The sequence below is a fragment of the Chenopodium album genome, chromosome 16, assembly GCF_948465745.1.
Source record: "Chenopodium album chromosome 16, dcCheAlbu1.1, whole genome shotgun sequence".
Classification (NCBI taxonomy): Eukaryota; Viridiplantae; Streptophyta; class Magnoliopsida; order Caryophyllales; family Amaranthaceae; genus Chenopodium; species Chenopodium album.
Window position 1 is genome coordinate 24,984,155 of NC_137849.1, and position 17,446 is coordinate 25,001,600.

Below are 17,446 nucleotides of genomic sequence, written 5' to 3' on the forward strand. Positions count from 1 at the left end.
ATTTCGAAGTCAAGTAAAAGGGGTTTATGAAGGAAACTAGAGCTAGAGCTAAATGATGCAAGAACTTGTATGAAATCAATCTAAAAGACACTAGGGCAATGGATCAACATGTAATTGTAATGGAAAATGGTAATTTGGGAGGTCAAACCGACTAAGTCAAGTGATATGAAGGAAGATCAATCATGTATCCAAAAGAGCATACCAAGATAGTTCACCTAGAGGTCTAACTAGCGTCAACTACGCTAAACACTACCTAGGGAACGTCACAAAGCACCTCAATCGTGAAATTGCAAGTTACTAATCAATGGTCCGTATCATAGCAAGCTCACAATGCAATCTAGTGCAATAATCAAAGATGGCCAAACTTCAATCAATCACACACATGCACATGAATTATCAACCAAATTTAATCATATCATCAACTCCATCAATTATCCCCAAATTACTCTAATCCATCACTCAAACATGCTTCACCATTTCCCTAGCTAGAAAACTACTCACTAGCCATGGAAATCAAGATCAAAGCTACACTAATCATCAATTTCATCATCAACATATTTGAAATCAAAGATCAAATCAACAATCAATCAAAAATCCAATAAAACTTCAATCAATCATCAATAACATGGAAAACAAATGAAATCAATTAGAATCAAACTTGTATTGAAATCAAGAAGAAGATCCTTACAAAACTTTGATCTAAAGATCAATTACAATGAAGAATTCTTGAACAATCACCAAAAACCATTAATTTCTCTCTCTTCAATCCTTAAGTTTCTTTCTCTAAAAATCTATCAAAAACTAACTATGAAATCCAATCTAAAAGCTTTTTCTAAAAATAGAAAGAAATAACTATATATACAAAGAGGAGGTCGGCATTGACGCCAAAAAATAGACCCACGTCGGTGCGGGCGCTTGGAGGAGAGAGAGTGGCGCGCATGGGAAACATGAAAGGAATAGTGTCCTTCGAACAAGTGTACTATTCCGTTAGCGGGTTCAGAATTATTAGAAAGCTAGAATATTCAGTAAGGTCAAGTGATCGGAATGCCTGGGTGGAGGCCGCTTCCGATCAGTAATATTAATGGATAATTAATGTTACAGCTTAATCTTGACTGAACCATTCGGGTCACACCCAAGCATTCAACAAACCGAAACGACGAATTAATTCGGAAGGAATTAATGAGTCGACCGAGTAATATTTATTTAGACGTCGGAAATTTGAGCTTAGAGCGTCGAAACCGAGCGTCGGAAGTCGAGTCAAAAAATAGTGAAAGACGGGACGAGAAATAGTAATAAATCAACAAAAGACCAAAATACCCCTAGCATCGGAATGCCCAAGCAAACCGAGTGCTAAGGGCGTATAGCCTAGCATGGTGGCTAGCATACGCACCAAGCCGAGCCTAGGCTGGCTGGTGCGTGCTAGCGCACTCATGCTAGCATCGCAAGGCTAGGCGCTGCCTAGTGCGTGCTAGCATGCTAGGCGCAGCCTTGTGCTCGCAATGGCTAGCAAGCCATGCCGCAACAAGCTGCTGGAGCTAGCACGCTAGGCGCGCCAGCTCGCCACAGCTAGCAGCAGCATGGCTAGGCCATTGCTTGCTGCCTAGCAGCGCTGGCCAAGGCACAAGGCCAGCAGCAGCAGCCCGCACAAGCATGCTGGGCGTGCTGGCCAGCAGCGGCTGGCAGCCCGCATGCGAGTGCTGGGCTTGCTGGGCGTGACTGCCACGGACAACAGCACATGGCAGCCCACCTTGGCTGCCTTGGTGCCCAAGGGTGGGTGCCATGTGGCTTGTGGTCCTTGAGTGTGTGGGGAGTGAGGTGGCCGGTTATGGGAGAGGGAGTGGGGAGCAAGTTTGGTCCCCCCCTTCTCCAAGTGGTCCTCACCTAACCACTCACATGAGCTTGCCACTTGTTGATTTATTACTAGCTTGATTATTGATTTTATTTTAGCTTTAAAATAAAATGGAAAAATCATACTATCCCACATTGATGGGAGAGTAAATGATACTCCCATCATTTCCTATAAATACCCAAGTATGGGCATTGGGAAAGATGCTTGAGTAAGAGTTGGAAAAGGCATCACAATTAGTGAAAACCTTTGAACTCAATATAATTACTCGGGTTTTGTTGGTCGGGTCTTGCTAACCCCAACACATTGGACCTAGTCGGTTTTGTTGGTGCGGGTGGACTTCGTTGGAGGTCTCCGTGCGAGCGGGGACTTGAAGCTTTCAAGTAAGAGCTCATTTGGAGCGAAGCACGCGTTAAGGGTAATTAGCTTATCTTAATCTTGTGATTAATTTAATTATGTTTATGGTTTTATTTATTGCGAGTGCGGTCTTGGTTTTGGGTTTGTTTCCGCGGTGAGTCGGACTCACCAAACCCCAACAGCGGTATCGGAGCCTCGCTCGTTTATTTTAAAATCATAATATTTTCAAGGTGTCATTATGGCTTATTTTTTCTGGTTTTAAGTTGCTAATTAGATTAGTAACTCGTTTTTCAAATTTTACCTCATATTAGAGCTATCTTCAGCTCCGGAACCCAGATTTCGACCCAAAAATAGTGAATTTTGGGTGGAAAAGGTGTTCTGGAAATGGTTTTACCCTTTTAGGGCTCGGTTTTTAGCCAGAAAACGACCAAAAATGCATTTTTCGAGGGATTTTTCGTTTTGACGAAAAATTTTAAGTCTTTCTAACCTTGAAAATTGATTGCATATTTATGGTGGTTATGTAAATGGTTCTTTCCTTATTTTATATGCAATTTTAGACCACTTTAAGCATGCTTACTTGGTAGTAATTTGTGCTTGAAAGTTTGGTTTTATTTTTCACATAATTGCAAATTAATTGCATTAAGTGTGAAATAGTTGTTCTTTGTTGCTTCCAAGTATTAAAGATTCAATCTTTACTTATGATAAGTGATTGAAACTTTGAGTTACTAAATTCCATGAATTTTGGTTAAACTTTGTTGATTTAATCATTTTTAGTTGATTGGAATCATAAAGTTTAAAACTTGTGATAGAAATTGGTTTATCTTCATATTGGAAGATATAATTTTTCATGGAGTCACAAGTATTAAAGTTGGAGTCTTTATTGAACTTATGTTCATTTTTCCAACTCCCTTTTATTTTGTCAAAATCTCAAGATTAATTTAAAGTGATTAAATTAATAGTGAGAAATGCCCTAATTTATTTTGTTACACCAAGTTAAACCAATTTTATTAAAGAATGATTCTTGGTAATAAATTTGGTTAATTGCTTTGGATGAATTATTTAAGTTGGACTTGTTATTTTTCATTTTTCCTCAAAATTGATTCCAAAATTAATTTAGAATTGATTTATAATGTCACACACAAAATTCGATAATTTTCGAAGCATTAGCACGCAACACGAGGCCTAAGAGCCCCGAGCTAGCTCTCGGCCAGCTGGGCTGCTCACGCAACCCATATGTGGCTGCCGAGGCTGTTGGGTGCTTCGTTCTTAGGTGCGTGGTGCTGTGCGTCTGTGTGTGCGAGGAAGGGCATGGGCTGCTGCTCGCTGCCAGCCACATAGCGCACCAGCCAGCAGCAAGCAGCAGCATGGCGCAGCAGCAGCATAGTGCTGTGCGCGCTGTGCGTGCTGCTACGCTTGGCTTGGCTGGGCGTGGAGTGTGCGAGCACAAGCAGCCCATGGGCATGCTTGGTGTTGCGGGGGTGCGAATGGGTATGTTACGAGCTTGTTGTACGGTACGTACGATCCCATAATTGGCACAATAACCCCGGGTTATTAAGGCGATGCTATTTTAAAGTTAATTTTAGCGTTGCTTAATATGTACATAAGGGTAATTTTGGGTTCCAAGTCTTAACGCTAGACACTTAGACATTATGGAATACGTAATTTTGCTTAGATTGTCGTTTTAATCATTTTAATTATTTTGTTTATTTAATAAAAATTTTGGAGGCTAGGCCTCGGGTTTTTGAGCGACATTTGCAAAATTAATTTTAACAAATATTTGGGTTCACCGACTTAATTAATTGGATTAGTTAAGATTGGATGCGGAATTTAGTGGGAGCGTCTCTTAGTTATTACCATAACCGGTTAAAACAACTTTGACTAGTTTAATTAGGCGTGTTAATTGGATTAACCACCTAGATTAATTACTAGTTCTCGCGCGGTTTTATGCATTGTTACTTGTTTGATCGTTGTAAAATGCATGGGCCATTCACATATAGTGAATGGATGAATGGAATGTAAAATTCTCTCACAGGTTTTATGAAATGGCAACTAGTGGGGCCCGATTAGGATAGAAAATACGGACTGTGATCCGTGATGTATTTTTGTAAATCTAAATACGGTCTGCGAACCGTTGAGTATTTTTGTACCTTAATATTTAGATTAGTCCTAATCGTAGATACTAGCAATTATATTATTTGGTCAAGTCTTGAAGACGGGGTTCTTAGAAGACGAAGCCATGAAGTTGCAAATGAAGACCTTTTGAAGACTTGAAGATCTCAAGGGGTCATGCTAGTTGCCAAATGCATCTCTATTTATGTTTTGATATATATTTATGTTTATATATTTGAATTATATGTTAGATGCATGGTTAGGATTTCGAATGTTGAGATGATTAATTAAGTTCACTTAAATCAACCAACATAGAAACCCTAGGTCCCTTAAAATTGAGTAAAACTTGCCATTCCAAAACACACTTACCAACCGAACGAGGGTAGTGGTGGGCTACGCCAAAGCGAGGCATCACTACTTCTCCAAGGAACGTAAGGCATACTGGGTATGCAAGTGGTTTTGGTTATACTCAACGATATGAGTGATGGAGTCCTAACATGTCGTGGCAAAGTGAATAAATTGTTTAGAGAGCATTGGATGCGACGATTTATTCAACCAAGAGTGGCTTGGAGCCATTAGCAAAGCGTTGCTTACCTTAGGAGATTGAGTGTTAAGACAAGCCAAAGCATGCTTAACCAATCTTTGTTTCTTTGGATCTTGGAATCGACTTATTCTCACCAAAATTGGGGACAATCTTTAATGTGTGAATAAGACGTTTTAAATAAGCTTGATTAAAATGCATGATTTCAATCTTATTTAAGTATAATGAATGGTTTTTCATTACAAATTTTTCAATTGTAGAATCATGTCTTCAACTAATGACAACGACCTTATGCTCCCGGAATTGCCCAAAAAGTTGCCAATTTCTCTGAACTTGGTAAACTTTAAGGAATGGGAAGAGGAACTCCGAAAGACCCTCCGAAATTACTACCTAGAGCACATTCTGGACACTCAAATCCCGAGTTTCTACTCAAAGGGGATTATGAGTGATGAGGCACATGAGGAATGGAGTGAGGATTGCAAAAGAGTTTCCAGACTCATGGCAAACTCCATCCCGGTACAATGGAAGGGGAAGTTCTCCAACTATTTTCCGGACATGATGCTCAAAGCTCTAGAAGACGTAGTCAATTTGAGAGTCACCAAGAGTACCAGAGGCAACTATGATGGACTTGTGGAAGATGTGACTAGGTCACTCTCGAACATGAGGATCAAGCCACCGCAAGATGGATGTCTCACCAAAGAGAGACAAGAAGTATGGGCTAAGGTCTATAATGCAAGACTTAGTCCTGGGATGCCACTTCAAGCTCATGTGCTCAACATGACAAGGCTATTCACCCATCTGGAGCTAATTGGCAAACCAGTGGACGATGAGCAAGCAGCTCTCATGCTACTAAGCTCACTCCATTCGGGGTATGTTGCATTAAAGATGCGACTTACGGCCAAGCGGAACAAACTTTCCTTGATGGAAGTTGTTCAAGAGCTCCAGAAAACCTATTCTTGCAAGAAGGCTAAGGTTGCCCTGAGACCAAAGAAGAAGGAGTTCAAGAACAAAGCTAAGATGCGCTGCTTCTATTGTAGTAGACCCGGACACTACAAAAGAGAATGTAGCATGTATCTAGAAGATGAGGCGAAAGGAAAAGTAACCTCGATCTCAGGTATCATCTTTACACTTGAACATAAGCAATTTATGAGGTATTAGATACCGGAAAATTGGCTCACTATATGCTCCTATTTCAGGAACAAAGTGAGCGGTGCTTTTCAAGTGGATATGAGTACAAGTGGAAGAAGAAGATAATCTTTCAAAGAAAGCTTGTAATCTCATATTTTGTCTAGATTAAAAACTTGTTTAGTTTTATCTACCATATTTTGATCTTGTGGCGTTGGACGTCATTGTAAACTTGATCACAAGACATATCATCTTGTTTATATTTATGGAATGACACGTTTGTGTCTTTGGACAAATTGTTTATAATGATACCAAAAGAGCTAAGACCATGGAGTCAAATCAGACTTACTTGTGGCATTGTCGTCTTGGCCACATTAACATCAAACGCATCAAGAAACTTCTACAAGAAGGTGTTCTTGACTCTTTCGATTTAGAATCGTTTGAGAATTGCGAAGGATGTCTATTAGGCAAGATGATTAAACAGCCATTCTCCAAGTTGGGAGAAAGGGCAAGTGACTTATTGGGTCTTATACATACCGATGTATGTGGACCAATGAGCTCAACCACAAGAAATGGACATCGATATTTCATCACTTTCACAGACGACTATAGTAGATATGGCTATGTCTACCTCATGTCGCACAAATCTGAATCATTTGAAAAGTTCAAAGAATTTCAGAGTGAAGTTGAAAATCAGCTTGGCAAGAAAATCAAAGCCCTTCGATCGGATCAAGGTGGTGAATACTTGAGCCAAGAATTCGATGACCATCTGAAAGAAAAGGGTATACTTTCAGAATTGACACCTCCAGGAACTCCACAATGGAACGGAGTATCCGAAAGGAGAAATCGGACCTTGTTAGACATGGTACGATCAACAATGGGTCTTAGTGATCTTCCTATCTCTTTCTGGGGACACGCACTTCTAACTGCGGCACTAACACTGAACCGTGCTCCATCAAAAGCTGTAGAAAAGACTCCATATGAATTATGGACGAAGAAACCTCCTAGGTTATCTTTTCTAAAGATATGGGGATGCGAAGCATATGTCAAGAAATTGATCTCTGACAAACTTCATCCCAAATCTGACAAGGTTTACTTTGTGGGCTACCCAAAAGAAACCAAAGGGTATTACTTCTACAACAAATCGGAGAACAAAGTGTTTGTTGCTCGCGATGGTGTCTTTTTGGAGAGGGAGCACCTTTCCAAAATGACAAGTGGGAGGAAAATCGAACTCGACGAAGTTCGTAAGGATGAGCAACAAAATCATAATGACAGTCAAAGTTCTCAAACAGCATCTGTTGACGCAGGTCAAAATGATCAAAATGTGCAAAGTCGAACCGACAATGCAAATGCTCAATCCATTACCCTACGTAGGTCTCTAAGGCCGAGATCTCAACCTGATAGATATCTTGGTTTAGTATTAACCGAGAATCAGGACATCCTGATTATGGATGGAGATGAACCAGCAACCTACAAGCAAGCGATGGCAAGCACCGACTCTGCTAAATGGCAAGAGGCCATGAGATCTGAAATGGATTCCATGTTTGAAAATCAAGTCTGGGACTTGGTTGACTTACCCGAAGGTTATACACCGATCGGATGTAAGTGGATTTTCAAGTTGAAAACCGACAAAGATGGAAATGTATTCATTTACAAAGCTAGATTGGTGGCAAAAGGTTACAGACAAGTTCATGGTATTGATTACGATGAAACCTTTTCACCAGTCGCAATGCTTAAATCCGTTCGGATCCTCCTAGCGATTGCTGCATATTACGACTATGAAATATGGCAGATGGACATCAAAACCGCCTTCCTTAATGGTTATTTGGAAGAAACTGTGTATATGACACAACCTGAAGGTTTTGTCGACCAAAACAATGCTAGGAAAGTTTGTAAGCTTAAGAAGTCCATTTATGGATTAAAGCAAGCAAGCAGAAGTTGGAATCTGCGTTTCGATGAAGCCATCAATAAGTTTGGTTTTATCAAGAATCCAGATGAATCTTGTGTTTACAAGAAGGTCAGTGGGAGTGACATCGCCTTCCTAGTCTTATATGTCGATGACATATTGCTCATTGGAAACAACATTCCGTTGTTAGAGTCTGTAAAGGCCTGGCTCGGAAAGTGCTTCTCAATGAAAGACTTGGGAGAGGCTCAGTACATACTAGGCATCAAGATCTATAGGGATAGATCGAAAAGGATGATTGGATTGAGTCAAAGTACTTATATTGATAAGGTACTTGCTCGATTTGGCATGGAGGAGGCCAAAAGAGGTCACCTACCAATGTCACATGGCATAACCCTAAGCAAGAAGCAGTGTCCACAGACACCTGATGATCGGGTAAGAATGAATCAGATTCCATATGCTTCGCTTATTGGATCTATCATGTATGCCATGATATGTACTAGGCCAGATGTGTCGTATGCCTTGAGTGCTACGAGCCGTTACCAATCAGACCCAGGAGAGGCGCATTGGACTGCGGCCAAAAATATCCTAAAGTACCTAAAAAGGAACAAGGATAAATTCCTGGTGTATGGTGGTACAAAGGATTTAGTTGTGGAAGGTTATACCGACGCAAGCTTCCAGACAGACATAGACGATTTCAAATTGCAATCTGGATATGTGTTCTGTCTAAATGGAGGGGCGTTTAGTTGGAAGAGCGCAAAGCAGAGTACAACTGCAGATTCTACAACTAAAGCCGAATACTTGGCAGCTGCTGAAGCAGCTAAGGAGGCTGTTTGGATTCGTAAGTTCGTTGGCGAACTTGATGTTGTACCCTCTATAAAGGGTCCAATAGCCCTCTATTGTGACAATAATGGAGCTATTGCTCAGGCCAGAGAGCCTAGGGAACATCAGAAGGTCAAACATGTCAAGCGGCGATTTCACATGATTCGAGAATGGAAATCAGAGGGTGAAATCAGAATTTGCAAAGTTGGAACGGATGACAATGTAGCCGATCCACTTACTAAACCTTTGCCTCAAGTGAAGCACAACAAGCACGTTAAGGCAATGGGAATCAAGCATGTAGGAGATTGGCTTTGATTTCCTTGTTTAGTGTTTTAGTTAATTTTGAGAAAAGTTAATGTAAGACACTAAGGAAAACCATTCATGTTTTAGAGTAATATAAAATTTCATGCAACATTTTATTACTCCGTTATGCTATTTAATTGTGGTTTAGGATTAAATAATGAGTCCATTCGATTCTGAGAATATTCAAAATAGGGTATCAAGACCAGTCTTGGTAAGGAAACACCTATTAAGTGAACATTGAATATTATAATCGAAAATTATCCCTAATCAAGGTCATTTAAACGATGGACGATTAATGACCAATTGAGATTAGTGTGTAGTCTGATTTATAGCACCGTTTCATGTGCTACGAGGACATGATTGTCATAAATCATTTGCACAGGTATTGGTTTAGAACCATACTGGATCGACCTATGAGAATACTTTAAGAAATTAAAAATTTGTCATAAGTATACTTCTCATTATGGCTATCGGAACCTATTTCGTCGACCATGAGTAGTGTGAGTTCTCTTGTTTGAGTACTAGTTCGCTTTGATGTTGTCAAACGTCTGCCGTAATAGGGGATTATAACGGCAACACTCGGGCGGCTAGGTCCTCTCAGTAAGAGGAGCTACATTACAAGACTGGGAATGTCCCCCTAGTAAAATAGGGAAGATGTCTTTGTTGTATACAAGGCCTCTCGTAGAGCGAGACTGTAAAATGCATGGCCGTGCTCGGATGGATTTTAGAAATCATCTGTTTATTTACAGTCGGACTCGGAATCGGGAAACACTTCTGGACGTAATAAGGATGACAAAAATAAATCTTACCTTATAGTTCATGAAGAGACATTAAGCGACATAGGAAAAGGCTGTACACAAAATGAGCACTTGTCCGGAAGGACAAGTGGGAGATTGAAAGGAATGGTGTCCTTCGAACAAGTGTACTATTCCGTTAGCGGGTTCAGAATTATTAGAAAGCTAATATATTCAGTAAGGTCAAGTGATCGGAATGCCTGGGTGGAGGCCGCTTCCGATCAGTAATATTAATGGATAATTAATGTTACAGCTTAATCTTGACTGAACCCTTCGGGTCACACCCAAGCATTCAACAAACCGAAACGACGAATTAATTCGGAAGGAATTAATGAGTCGACCGAGTAATATTTATTTAGACGTCGGAAATTCGAGCTTAGAGCGTCGAAACCGAGCGTCGGAAGTCGAGTCGAAAAATAGTGAAAGACGAGACCAGAAATAGTAATAAATCAACAAAAGACCAAAATACCCCTAGCATCGGAATGCCCAAGCAAACCGAGTGCTAAGGCGTATAGCCTAGCATGGTGGCTAGCATACGCACCAAGCCGAGCCTAGGCTGGCTGGTGCGTGCTAGCGCACTCATGCTAGCATCGCAAGGCTAGGCGCTGCCTAGTGCGCGCAATGGCTAGCAAGCCATGCCGCAACAAGCTGCTGGAGCTAGCACGCTAGGCGCGCCAGCTCGCCACAGCTAGCAGCAGCATGGCTAGGCCATTGCTTGCTGCCTAGCAGCGCTGGCCAAGGCACAAGGCCAGCAGCAGCAGCCCGCACAAGCATGCTGGGCGTGCTGGCCAGCAGCGGCTGGCAGCCCGCATGTGAGTGCTGGGCTTGCTGGGCGTGGCTGCCACGGACAACAGCACATGGCAGCCCACCTTGGCTGCCTTGGTGCCCAAGGGTGGGTGCCATGTGGCTTGTGGTCCTTGAGTGTGTGGGGAGTGAGGTGGCCGGTTATGGGAGAGGGAGTGGGGAGCAAGTTTGGTCCCCCCCTTCTCCAAGTGGTCCTCACCTAACCACTCACATGAGCTTGCCACTTGTTGATTTATTACTAGCTTGATTATTGATTTTATTTTAGCTTTAAAATAAAATGGAAAAATCATACTATCCCACATTGATGGGAGAGTAAATGATACTCCCATCATTTCCTATAAATACCCAAGTATGGGCATTGGGAAAGATGCTTGAGTAAGAGTTGGAAAAGGCATCACAATTAGTGAAAACCTTTGAACTCAATATAATTACTCGGGTTTTGTTGGTCGGGTCTTGCTAACCCCAACACATTGGACCTAGTCGGTTTTGTTGGTGCGGGTGGACTTCGTTGGAGGTCTCCGTGCGAGCGGGACTTGAAGCTTTCAAGTAAGAGCTCATTTGGAGCGAAGCACGCGTCAAGGGTAATTAGCTTATCTTAATCTTGTGATTAATTTAATTATGTTTATGGTTTTATTTATTGCGAGTGCGGTCTTGGTTTTGGGTTTGTTTCCGCGGTGAGTCGGACTCACCAAACCCCAACAAAACACACCCAGATTGGTGCGCCCGCACGCACCAGGTGTGCGGCCGCACCCAACCAATGTGCGGCCGCACACTCCCTGGGTGCGCCCGCACCTGGATGGGTTTTTCCCCCTTCTTCTCTTCGTCCTAGCTCAAGCGGTGCACACATCCTAGATGATGATAATGGAGGACAAGGTAGGCAGAAACTTTCTTGAATTTCTTGAAGAGTATAAGCCATGAGAAAGGCATATACAAAGCCTTGAAGCATGCCCCTTGGATCCACCTTTGAGTTGAAGCTTCTTGCACAATCTTTAGGCATGAAAACAATGAAAGATCATAGAAAGGAAGCTCGGGAATTTTTGGACAATCAATCACAACCTACAATCAAAGGATAAAAAGCAAGTAAAAAGGGAAAAATAGCAAGTAAACTAGAAAAATGCATAAAATAGAGAAACTAACTACAAAAGGCATAAAATGAAGAAAACGAGAATAAATCTAAGGAAAACTAAAGAAAAGAGAGATAAAATGAAATACAATTCATCCAAAAAGGGATCAAATGAGTGCCATAAATGTCACTCATCAAATTCCCCCAAGCTAAACTTTTGCTCGTCCTCGAGCAAAACAAAGCAAGAAAGATAAAGGATGAAAATTTTATTGAAAAAGGACTCAAGATAAGAATATACACTAAAACTCACTGTCGTAGGAATCACGGTTGCTTTTAGCTACAAGAAGCCCTTTAAACCCCAAAGTCGCCTATGAGGACGAGTGAGGTCTCGTAAGGGTATCCTAAGAGTTTGACCCATAACTCTCCACCAAACATCAATGAGGCAAACCATAAAAAGAAAGGAAAATAAAATGAAAACAAAGCTTTGCGAAATGAACCAACATAAAGACTATAATGCAAATGAATGACAATCTTTCTCAAGTAGTTAAGGTATGCACTTTTCAAGATATCTAAGGTTGATTGAAACATAGGGTATGCTAGGCATAGGATCTATTCATCACAATCCACGTTCATCCCAAACAATCTTACCGCGTTCTCCCCACTAGTCTCAAATCTCCCCTTAGTGAGCGTCCCAATGATTCCTCGAAGGAACCGGGAAAAGAATTATTTTTAGGCTACTCGACAATCTTGACTATGCATCCCCTTTCCTTAGGCAATGACCCATGATGCCCTCCCCCGAATAGTGACTCAACTATCTAGGTCGAAAGGTCTTTCCCCAAGGTTGTAACGTAAGGCATAAAGGGTGAAGGTAGGCTAAAATTTAAAAATTTGGTGATTTTCCTAAAAAGTGAAGCAAAAGGGTGATCAATCCTTAACACCACAATCAAGAAATTACCAAACAAAAACAACACCCCGAAGCTTACTTGAAGCTATACTCACAAAAATATATACAAAAAGCGTACACGCTTCTCCCCCAAGCTAAAATGAAGCATTGTCCTCAATTCTTAGAAGGAGAAAAGAATACATCAAAATATTTTTGAATTTTTCACTTTTTCAATTTTTGTTTGCTGTTTTGATTAGAATTTGCAATGTCCTTGCCTTTTACTTAATTTGGACGGCTTTTTCTATATGCAATTTTATTAGTCCATGCCTTTTATGAAGTAGGACGGCTTTTCACAAATATTTGCCATTATTCACAAAGAAAATGAAATCACAAACTTGCATTCATAGAAACCAAATTTCCAACTTATCTACCACAAACTCCATCTCAAATGAACATATTGCTTCACAAAAACCAAGCAAGCGTAGAAAATGAAACAAAAGGTCAAATAACTAAAGATGTGGCTTGAAAAGAAGGGATAAGGCTCAAATGGTTGCAAGAAGGCAAATGTAAACCCAAAAATAAAGAAAATAACAAAATATAACAAAAATGAAAAATACCACCCCGAAAAATGTGCCTTTTTCCTTCCTAGATAGTTCGGTCTCGGGTTTGAGAATCATACATCAAGCTTTATTAGATTAGGTTTGCATAGTCAAGGATCCACGCCGCTCATACAAGGAATGTAGAAGGCTAGAAAAACAAGTAACCTCACAAGGGTGTGGCAAAAACTCACTAGTGGTGTCAAATTGACTATAGGGAGCAACTACCAACACGCCACAAACAAGTAGAATCCGGCTTCATGATCCTCCTAGTTCAAACCAACTACGCTAGCATACACCTATCCTAGAGTCAACCGAACATAGTCTCAAACCGTGCATACCTGTACAACCTAGGAAGAAAATCATGCAAAACACAAGTCCAATGTACAAAGTTCATTTCACAAGAAAAATGAAAAATAAAGCCTCAAAATCACATCAAAAATGAAAAGAAAAATAAAGGAAAGTAAAAGAAAAAGTAAAATAAAAGAAAATAAAAGAAAAGAAATGGAGACATAGAAAAGCAAATATAGGAGAAATAGCATGCAATGGACTAGAAAGCAAGTTAAACACATAAAATTCCCAATCAACAAACAAGTGATCGATCGACATCAACGTCATCGATCCCAAACACATTACGTGTTAACAAGCATACATCCTCGAACCATTCAACTTCCCCTAAACTAATCCTATTCTATGCAACCAAGGAAAATAAAGAGAAAATAAGAAAGGTCTCACCGGGCTTCCAAGCTTAGCAAAAATAAACGAAGCAAGTTGAAACCACCTCGTTGCATTCCATATCCAAAGCTCTTCAAAGAACCAAGTGAGAAAAAGAAAAAAAAAGAAACTATGAACAAAGAAAATGGTTAGTAACTTCAAAACAAAGAAAAGAAAATAACAAATAAAATGAAACTAATCCAAACAAAAAGTATATACAACCAAAGAAAATAAAAGCGAAACTAATCAAAGAATAGAAAGAATAAAAGAAATGAAACTAAGGAAACAAGAAAGTCTAAACTAACTAAAGAACTACACTAAACTACAAGATTTGGATTCAAGGGATTTGGATCAAAGGGTTTTGGAATAAGGGAATTTGGACATTAGGGATCATCAACAACAACACGCCAAGCGAAATATCATCACAAACAACAAGCATCCAAGCAAATAGGGCAAACAAGCTAGCTACAAGGAAGGTAGCTTAGAGATCAAGAAAATGAGGAAATCAAACAAGAGGAATAAAAATAATCATGCAAACAACTAAGGTATGTACACAACAACAAAATTGGTCACTGAGCAAATTATTAGTTCCCCCAAGCTAGATAAAAATACATCTCAACATCCCAATCAAAACAAAACATGCATCAAAAATATAAGGGATGGAGGCAAAAAGCATGAAAAGCTAAAGGGAACTAATAACTACTACCATCACCACCACCACTCCCACTCGGCCCGGCCCCATTGGGGTCCTTGTTGCGCTCGAGGTCATCGAAGGGATGAGGGTAAGGCTCCCATCCTCCGGTGTACCCCTCGGGCCACCCATAATGCCCCTTGAAAAGATCTTGTTGCCAAGGAGCAAGAGGGGTGAAGTTATCGGGCAAAGCGAGTTCAAAGGGGTGGTTGGGATGGACATGGGGGTAGTTAGGATCACCCCTATAGTCACTACCACCCGGAGCCTTGTAATCATAGTTACCGTGCTCATCCGGATAGTAGCGACGCTCGGTGTTGGGGTTGGAAGGCCCCGACCAATAAGGATGCCCATACGAAGGTAGAGGACCTTGTTAGGGCGGGAAATACGGATAGTTAACCGGGAGAGTAATGTTCCCACGGTCAACTTCCGCACCATAAATTTGTTGTTGTTGAGAAAACATACCTTGTTGCATTTCTTGAATACCTCTAAGTTGTTCATAGAAAGCCCCAAAGTCTTGATCATACATGCCATCCACGTGGATTTTCAATCCACTCAATTGCTCACTAAGAGCCCTCAAATCGGCATTGGCATAAGCATGTTGCCCTTGTTCTTATTCTTGAGGAAATTGTTGTTGTGGAAATTGTTGTTGTTGGTGTTGTTGTTGTTGATGTTGTTGTTCTTCTTCATCATCTTCTTCCTCATCCTCATCGGAGTCGAAGTTAGGATGCCGAAAGGACTTGGGGATATGCCATACATTGTTGGCGATCCGGGCTAAAGAAGTCAAGCCGGAGTTAGTCAAGTAGCACCAATGCTCATTGCCCCTAAGCCACTCATATCTCCCTTCGCTATAGCCCTTGGAGATGAATTGGATTTGACCCAATTGTTGCATGTCAAGGTAGAGGGAGGTGCTATCCCCAATCTCCTTACAAAATGGGAGATATGCTTCAAGGCGAAAGTGAGTCAAGAGCCTAGTCACCATGCCCCCACATGGGATCTCTCCCGAACTCCGGCCACGAAGGTCCACACAATATTGGGCAAAGATTTACCCCAAGTTCAAACGGCCCACAAACTCCGGGCGGGTGGACAACCACAAGACCTTGAGCTCTAACTTGCTCAATTTCCCCAACTCTTGTTTAGGGAACACCACATAGCCCAAAAGACGGTGCACAACCCTAAGGCAAGGTTGGTACACCGATGAAATCTTAGCCTTGTTGGTGATAAACTCGTTACCACCCGAGATGTCTTCCCACCATGAGTTATGATCGTACTATGGGAAGATATAGGGTTCAACGTTCAAAATATCCCCATGGAGATCAAATTCCAATGCCGCGTTGAACTCTTCCAAGGAATGATCGAAGATATGGTTGAATAATTGGAATCGCACCCGATATACCCCTCCTACGGGTACAAGCTCCAACGTAGCCAAGAATTCTAATGTAGGCTCCTTGTAGGTGCGATAGGCATCGGCGATGAAAGAACCCAACCGAAGGTTTAAGAGCAACGACCGCACATCTTCATCAATCCCCAATTTTACCATGTCGGGTTGAAAATAATGGCGGGTTTGTTTGAGGGTTCTTTCTTCCTTCAAATTTTGGTAGAAGGTCTTTTGTTTTTCGGTGAAGTTTTTCTTTTTGGGTAGAGAGGTTGGAGGTCGTGTTTGAGTGGAAGAGAGGTTGGAAGTACTAGGCCTAGAAGAAGTACTCGGCCTAGAAGAGGTACTTGGGCGAGGTAGTTCATCGATGCTAACATCGGTTTTCCTTTTCTTGGTGAGTTTCTTGAGGTATTTAGACATGTTTGAGAGGCTAAGAAAGATTACCAACAACGCACAAGAAGCAAAACCAATGAACCAAGAATACCACACCCAAATTCACCACTTACTACCAAAATCACCAAACTCGAAATTCACACTTCCTTTCAATCAAAACCAATTCCAAACCAATCAACAACACCAACACTAGTGGAAAAAACATCATCCGTAACGGGCAAAAAGGGCCCATCCGTAACGGGCAGCGTCCGTTACGTATGCGGCCGTTACGGATGGCCAATATTATTCGTAACGGGCGCTGTCCGTTACGAATAACTTGTTATTCGTAACGGGCAGATAAAATGTCCGTTACGAATAATGGGTTATTCGTAACGAGCAGATAAAATGTCCGTTACGAATAATGGGTTATTCGTAACGGGCAGATAAAATGTCCGTTACGAATAAGTCTTTATTTGAACTAAAATAAGACTCTATTCGTAACGGGCACTATAAACGCCCGTTACAAATAACTCATTATTCGTAACTAACATTATATCTGCCCGTTACGAATAAGGGTTTGTGGTGTTCAATTTAGTACTTATTTGTAACGGGCATCAGAAACGCCCGTTACGAATAAGTGCTTATTTGTAACTGACATATTCCATGCTCGTTACAAATATTCATTAATTTTTTTTTTTTTGATTAAATTTCGGCAGCATTTATTTATATATAATTAATATATTTTAATTAAAACCTGTTATAATAAACCTGTTCCTGTAGATAAACAATTATATCGACTTTTGTAAAAATTAATACGACATAATATAAAAATTCTAGTATAATATTACAAATAAGAACTTGTATAAATTTATCCAACACATATATACAACGAGCAACACTAATAACATTACTAATGTTCTACCTAAACAAATAGTTATGCATTCAATAGATACTTCGTCCTAAAGTAGTGCGCCCACTGTTCTCGAACCACATTCAAATCTTCAATATCATACGGGGCTTTCCTTGGACAATAATCCTATTAACAAAAAAAAAAGCATACAAATGAGGTTACAAAATAAAAACAATCCATAATAGAAAAAATCATTTGAATAAATGTTATGGTCTAAATTATGGAAATAAAACTCAAAATA